General features: G+C 32.6%; 1 long non-coding RNA gene across 2 annotated transcripts in view; it reads left to right on the forward strand.

The window, feature by feature from the left end:
* Positions 1–7003, forward strand: part of LOC141421643 (uncharacterized) — a 105982-nt gene extending 98979 nt beyond the window's left edge. For both annotated transcript variants that reach the window (XR_012446283.1, XR_012446284.1), the window contains exon 2: positions 6500–7003. This is a non-coding gene — a long non-coding RNA (uncharacterized lncRNA). The remainder of the gene's footprint in view (positions 1–6499) is intronic.
* The last annotated feature ends 520 nt before the right edge of the window (positions 7004–7523 follow it).

Consider the following 7523-nt stretch of genomic DNA (forward strand, 5'->3'; position numbering starts at 1 on the left):
AGATATTGAATATATTATTTGTTGTACACATGCACCACTTTATCATCTACCTGGTTATTAGCAATGCACTGCCAAGGCTCTATTCTCTTTTAGTGAAACTGTGAGAAAACATGCACAGATGTGTTTCAGAATACAAGTTGTTCTAGCAGGTCACCTATGTATTATTACCTTGACATAACCATCAACTCTACCTGGATGCATGGATTAATTTCAATTGAATGGTATGGTCTTTATGTCACATCAATTCTAGTATGGTGCCAGAAGGATATCTGATTCTAAAACAGACTCTCAATTTTATTAAAAATGACAATGATCCAGGGTCCAACCATGTCCCAATACCTACAGGATCAATGCAAATTTTGTACACCATAAAAAGCTATAAACTCATGGTCTTTAAAATGGTAAGGGATTGGTCATTTCTTACCTGAGCACCTGTAACAAATGTTATTGACAGGAAGGACCTGGACAACCCCATATTAAACAACATATTAGAAGGTTAGATATCCTATGGTAAGATTTTTACAAAGAGCACCAATAACCAGAACCAGCCATTCTCCACTTGACAACTTTTTCTTCTCCCTGAGATATCTTGACCTGTCTCAGACAAAGATACTAGGGAAAAATTTTGTGACACATGTGACTGCCGTTATGTTATTACAGGATCCCACAACACTACATGGAAACCTTCAGTTATGAATGGAAAATACTTATAAGACAACCCTTCTTCTCTGTCTCTGTGACTGCTCCTCTTAAAAGGATCTGAATGTCTATTTATTCTTCTAAAAGTAGTTGGTGTCAAATATATATAGCTTGTTACCAAGGATACAACCATATAGGGCCAGTAGTGTTGTTATGCACATATGAGGATTTTTTTAACCACACTATGTATAATAAAGGAGAAACATGTAATTGTCCAAAATAGTTCTCAGATATGTATTTGAGAATAAGAGTTTTCAAAGATTGAATGGCCATCTTCTAAAGCTTCTATACTAACAGATACCTCACTAAAATCATGAAAAAATATTGCAATAAGAGGTGAGGCACAGCCTCCTCACTTACTTGGATATTTATGATCCAAGTGTCTGAACTGTTATGAGAGCAAATTGTCACTTCTTAGCAAGTACCAATGATTTGATAACAATCCTTTAAGAGTCACAGTGTCCTTGAGAAAGGAATGTGACAAAGAAAGCATATAAATCTTTGTTTCAGGAAACACCTGCTCTATCAGAGCACAATCCCTCCATCCCTGGCCTTCAAGCATTTTTATAGGCCATAGAAGGTTTACCTAGAGGATTGCTTCAGAATTTAGATAGTTCAGGATCACCCATCAAATCTAGTCTGGAACCATGAAAAATTCTTAATCTTCCTCATGTGTTGTCATGTCAAAAAATGACAATAAACCCTAATATTGATAAGTCTTTCTGAATTCCAAAGTTAAACATAAATTTTCCTACTGTAGGAAAACTACAAAGCCACATTCTTTAAAATTGTTAAGGGCTCCAGGATTTCTTATCACAGCATATGCACCAAAAGAAGAGAGAAGTTAGGAATACATACCTTCATCCCTTAATTTGTAGATGAATGTAAGATGTCCTATGCTACGATTTAGGATCATATGAGCCCTTAACTCCGTAGGAGAAATTTCATTCTTGAAGGACTCTGATAGTCATTTTGCATGTTGATCTGTCTCTAAGAAACACATCCTGAATAATGCATTTGCTACTTGTCTCATCTTATCTGTGCTCATGAAAATTCCTACATCAGTTCATGAATCATCTATTCTACCTGAATACTTACAGAGGTCCATGCACATACCATTGCAAAGGAAGTCTTATATTCTTAAGGAGTTATTTGAAAACATTCCACCATCAATATCACAAGGATGGGCACGAGGAGTGTTACCAGTATGTGTGCTAACCCTGCGAGAAGTAAATGCATATAATTTATCTGCACAGCCACACAGAAAACCATACTCTTAAAAGAAATGTAAGGAAGATATTCATTTTTTCACCACATATATGAATAGTTGAAAGAAAACTTGGCAATATCAGTTTAGGAAACATACCCACCTACTAGATACTGAGTATCAGATAAGTTATAGGGTAATATTGTCAATAGAGTAGAGTTAAGGAGGCTTTCAAAGAGATAAAACCTTTACTTGTTGCTCACGTGTGTTGTTATTCTTGACTGGATCAGAAAAAAGAATTTTAGGAGTATTTTTTATGTAACAGTATGCTAGTGATTATATTAGGTAAGGAAGCAAAGCAGTGAGATGTAGGAAAATTGGTAAATGCAGCAGTAGAGTGGACTGGGGGCATTAAAGTACAGAATTAGTAATTTCATGTAGGTAATTTACATGCTATGACATAGATTAAGGAGTTTAGCTTTAATCAATATGAGGGTTGTGTTTTTGTATTAGGTACTTGGTAAACTTTAGTTCTTTTATTGTTTTGACACTTTGATGTTATTATCCATCTGTGAAGGTACTGCATCTGGGGAGATCTTACAAATCAAATGGTCTTGTGACATAGTTGCCTATCTATTGTAACTCTATTGTCATATTTTTCTCCAAAAAGTTTGTTCACTAGGCATTCTTTCTTCTCAGGGCACTTTAGTCAATAGTACAGGTCAGAGGAATTTTAGAAGAACTGGATTTTGTTTTTGTTTAGTATATATTGTAACTTAATGGGAAGTGTGTTGGAAAGAATATAACCAATGCTTTCTTTAAAGCTTCTATAGTAAAATTTTTAAAAATAAAATCCCAAATCCATATTCTGGCTTGCATTAGATCAGTGTCATCTATCCCTCTTTTAGCCTGCCTTATTTCCACCCTTAAATCACTTTGGCCCCTTAATTTTACAGAGTTGTGGGGAGTTGATAGTCTGTCTTTGATGGCTCTTGGCAAATGTAAAGGGACATCAGTCTTGCTTAACATTGTATAACTGATAATTGCACTCTATTTGATGGAGAGGTGATATGGAAAACTTAGACCTTTGACTGTAAAGATAAGATGATAACAGGATTATGGTGTGGTTTTGTATTGGAAAAGTAGTTATGTGATGTTTTAGAGAAGACAATACACAATATAATAGAGCAGTAAGTTTATAAACATCAGAAATATTATAATTTTTTTAACCTGGAGTCTACATTAACCCATGAGTTTAGTAAATCTGTAATGCTGGGTGTACAAATTGACCTAACATTGATCTGGTTCTAGAGATGTCTCAGTATCAGGGAGGAATTGAGATATTTGGAATTTAAGCACAGCATGTAAGCTGTGAGGGCATTAGTCCCTACCTGGGTAGTAATAAGAAGGATAAGGAATATTTTATTTTGAAGAATTTTTCATTAAACTTTTGGTTTTGAATTTGGAGAGACATGTCTTGACCTGTTTCATAGAAAGAGTATAGTTGGTAATGAATTTTGCATGTTGGTCATACCTGTTGTAAGTAGATCTCATGTATTTATTAGAAATACTGGATATGATAAGAGATTTTATAAGGTATTGTCTATTGTTTTTACATCTAGACAATTCTTATAGTAAATTTTCCTATCCAAACAGGGCTTAGGCAGGCACAAGGTTTGTTGTCACATAAACATCACATTTGTTATGAGCATTTCAGTGAGGTCTCTGAAATATTTTGTGTATTTAATTAGTGACATATGAATTAGTAGTTTTGAGTATTAAAAGTTTTATCATTAGTGGTTGAGATTTAATACAATTAGTGGGATTTTAAAATTTATTTTATGTGTGGTTTTATTTATTTAAGATGAAGCAAACTTCTGAATTAGTTGGACTGTAGTTTGAATTAAATTGATATAATAGTCCTTTGAACTTACTAATACTTTTAAATATTTGTTGTTCATTATCTTAAGAGATTGTGGAGATTCAACATTTTTCCTATTTGAGATTACATGTTATGAACTCTCGGTAATGGTAGTTGTGATTCTGAATATTTTTTAAGTTTAGGATGTTGGGTAGTGTTGTTAATTGGCTGTTTTGTAAAGGATTTTAATGTTATTTTAATTAATTGTATATGTTTGATTATTAATTATATTGATTTACATGGGGTAAATATTATTTTATTGGCCTTTTGTCTTACAGTTGCATTTTTAATGTTTATCCATGGTAGATATGAGTTTATGTGGAGTATTATTGTATTACACTATTTTGCAGCAAAATAGTGTAAGTATACTATGTTGTTTTTAATGTAACTCTATTGAAAGTAAGCAAATATTGGTACCTTGTATTTAGATGAGTGTAGAAAATATGTTTTTCCAAATAAAAACACTAAACCAAGAATCATATGCAAGTATTTAAACTAAAATATCATAGGAATTTAGTTGTATGGGGTGAAAAATCACTAAAGTTTTTTTTTTTTAATTTCTGTAAGGCTATACTTGTTATTTGAAAGAACAGATAAGTCACAAGGGGGATTTACAAGGCATGAATAATCTAAATTTCTTAAACTTAGTAAGTGAAACTTGTGGTTTTGATATACTTTTGGGCTTAATAGGATATTGGTTTTCAAGAGAGAAATATAGGAGTTATGAGTGAGTGACAATAGACAGAGTTATTTTTGTTCTGTAGGGTTGAGGAATTTTTTTCGATTTACTTATTTTTTGGTTACACTGTTGAGGATTTTTTTTTGAGAAAATTATTTAAGGAGCATTATATTTTCTTATGTTGGGTGCTCATTAACCCCTCAGAATGATAGGATGGTCAATACTTGGATGCACAGTGGCCATTAAAATAGTCAAAATATTTTAGTCTAATAATGGAGTTGGTGATTTTTTGTGAGAAATTATAATTTCTGTACCTACATATTAGGAAAGGAGGAATCTTTTGACCTTTGAGGTTTTATTGACACAGAGCTTTTACAGAATGTCCTCTAGGAATTTAAGTAAGACAGACTATGAGGCCCTAATACTGAAATGAAGTTTATCATGATTTTTGTTGTATTAAGAAATACCTGACATTTTAATAAGATACTGAAAGATTACTATTTGGAATTGACAATGGGAAGCCTTGGATATGTTTAGCCTTTACAACCTGCCATCTCTGAGGTAGATGACCACCACATCCACAGACAGACAGTTTTGGGCTGATTTTGGTACAACTACTTTTAGTATCCTAGTTTTTTATATTAATAATATTTTAAGGTATCAATCAACTTTTTTGGAGGTGATGGGAGTCATTTGTGGAGGAGGCTTAACCTCTGTGGGGAGGTTTGTTAATTTTTATTTTGATAATAGGTAAATTAAAAATTAATGATTTTTAAGGGCCCACATTAATAGTAAAAGTGGTATTCATTGCGACAATTCCTTTGTTCCATAAAGTATATTTAGAACAAGTTCATCACCTCTATTATAGAACTTTATATCCCCCTCTCTCTCTTGCCTTCCCTCTTCTCAAATATTATTTTGTGGGTCTCATTATGCTATCTTCATGTGTGTGTAAGCGACCTTGTGGCTCTTCACTTGTCATTACTCTGTCCTTTCCCCCTCTACCCTCCCACTTAGGTCACCCAGATTATCTCCCTTTATACTCATGTGCCATTATTACAATCATAATACTCATGGTAAGTGTATATTACACATGTGAGCAAAAACATGTAATATTTGGCTTTTTGATCTTGGCTTATCTCACTCAACCTGATGAGCCTCAATTCCATCCACTTCCCTGCAAATAACATAATTGAATTCTTCTTTATGCGAGAATAATACTCCATTGTGTGAGTATACCACATGTTCTTCCTCCACTCATTGATCCTAGGGCAACTAGACTGATCCCATAGCTGACTGTGTTTATAGTGATGTCATCCTTGTGCATGTGCAAGTGTTGTTCTAATATGATGATGTACACTCCTTTGAATTTATGCTCAAGAGTGGTATAGCAGGGATATTTTCTAAGGCTATTTTTAGAATGTTTTTGTTGCTGTTTGTTTTTTGATGAGCTTCCATACAGATTTTCATCACAGTGGCACTTATTTACATTCTCACAGTGTATGTGGGTTCCTTTTCATCACATTTTCACAAGGAATTCTTGTTGTTTGTTTTCTTGATGATTGCCATTCCATCATGGGTTAGATGGAATGTCAGTGTAGTAGTGATATACACTTCTTTTATGGCTAGAAATACTGATTTGCATACATTATTAGCCGTTAGTACTTCTTCTGAGAACTGTCTCTTCACTTTATTTGCCCATTTATTAACTGGATTGTTTGTTCTTTTGATGCTTAATGTTTTGAGCACTTTGTGTATTCTGGATATTAAACCTTGATCCTTTCAATAACTCACAAATATGTCCTCAAATTCTGTGGGCTAGTTCTTGACTCTGGTAATTGTTTCCTTTGATTTGCAGAATCTTTTTCATTTCATACAGTCACCTTTTTATGTTCTTGTTCTTATTATTTGTGCCATTAGAGTTATGTTCAGACTATAATTGCCTCTACAACCATCTTCTAGTGTTTTAACTATTCTCCTATTGTACTTTCAGGGCTGGTGGAATGGCTCAAGTGTTACAGTACCTGCCTACCAAGCCTGAGGACCTGAGTTCTATAACCAGTACTGCCAAAGAAAAAGAGAAAGAAAAAAAGAACCCTGAATGGTAGAGGGGGTGAATTAAAGTATGATATATTTCATATATTATAAAAATTTTTGTTAATGCCACAATGTACACCCATCTAACACAATAAAAATAAGCAGAAAATCAAAATTTTTAAAGGTTCAGAATGAAATTAAGATCTTTGATCCACTTTGAATTCATTCATTAGAGGGTGAGATTTAAGAGGCTAGTTTCATTCTATTATGTGTATAACCAGTTTTACAGGAAGTTATTTCCTTAAGTTCTTATAAAGTTGGGATGTGTATTTGTAAATATAGCAATTTATTTTTATTGTAATTTTCTTGTTTTAACCCTTTCTTATTTTATAAATCATACTTTGTTTGATTGTTCAAACCCAAGATGGTAAATTATTAAATTTTAGGGGGATTTGAGGTCTCATTGCCTCTTTTTGTTATTTGTGAATAATATTCAGTATTGATTGATAAAAAAAAATTTTTTGAAAGCTTTTGCTCTTTTGTAGAATTAGTGTTGATGGTACTATGTTTATATGTTTTTGACAGTTGGTCTAAATCATAGTAGGATTTTTATATTTTTAAACGTGCAACATTAAATTTTGATAATTAGTGGTCTTATGAATTGATAATTTTTGTTTTTATTTGGTCAGGTGGTTGTGTAATTTTTTATGTTGAAATTTAAACAAATGTGTTTTAAAATTGATAATTTAAGATTGGGTCAGTATTGGGATCTATAACTTTTTGTTTCATTTTTGCTCTTTGACCAGAATATCATTAACATAGTCCTGAGTTATTGTCTAAATTCTGGATTTTGTAATATAGCTCAACATTATAATAAATTTTTACTCTTTTTGATTTTAGAGTTGCCATATAATGTCATAAAGGCCTACATAATATATCTTAGGCCATTTTTAGATTTTTGTAAAATAGGTATAATTATA

Source organism: Castor canadensis, chromosome 3 (genome assembly GCF_047511655.1).
Source record: "Castor canadensis chromosome 3, mCasCan1.hap1v2, whole genome shotgun sequence".
Lineage (NCBI taxonomy): Eukaryota > Metazoa > Chordata > Mammalia > Rodentia > Castoridae > Castor > Castor canadensis.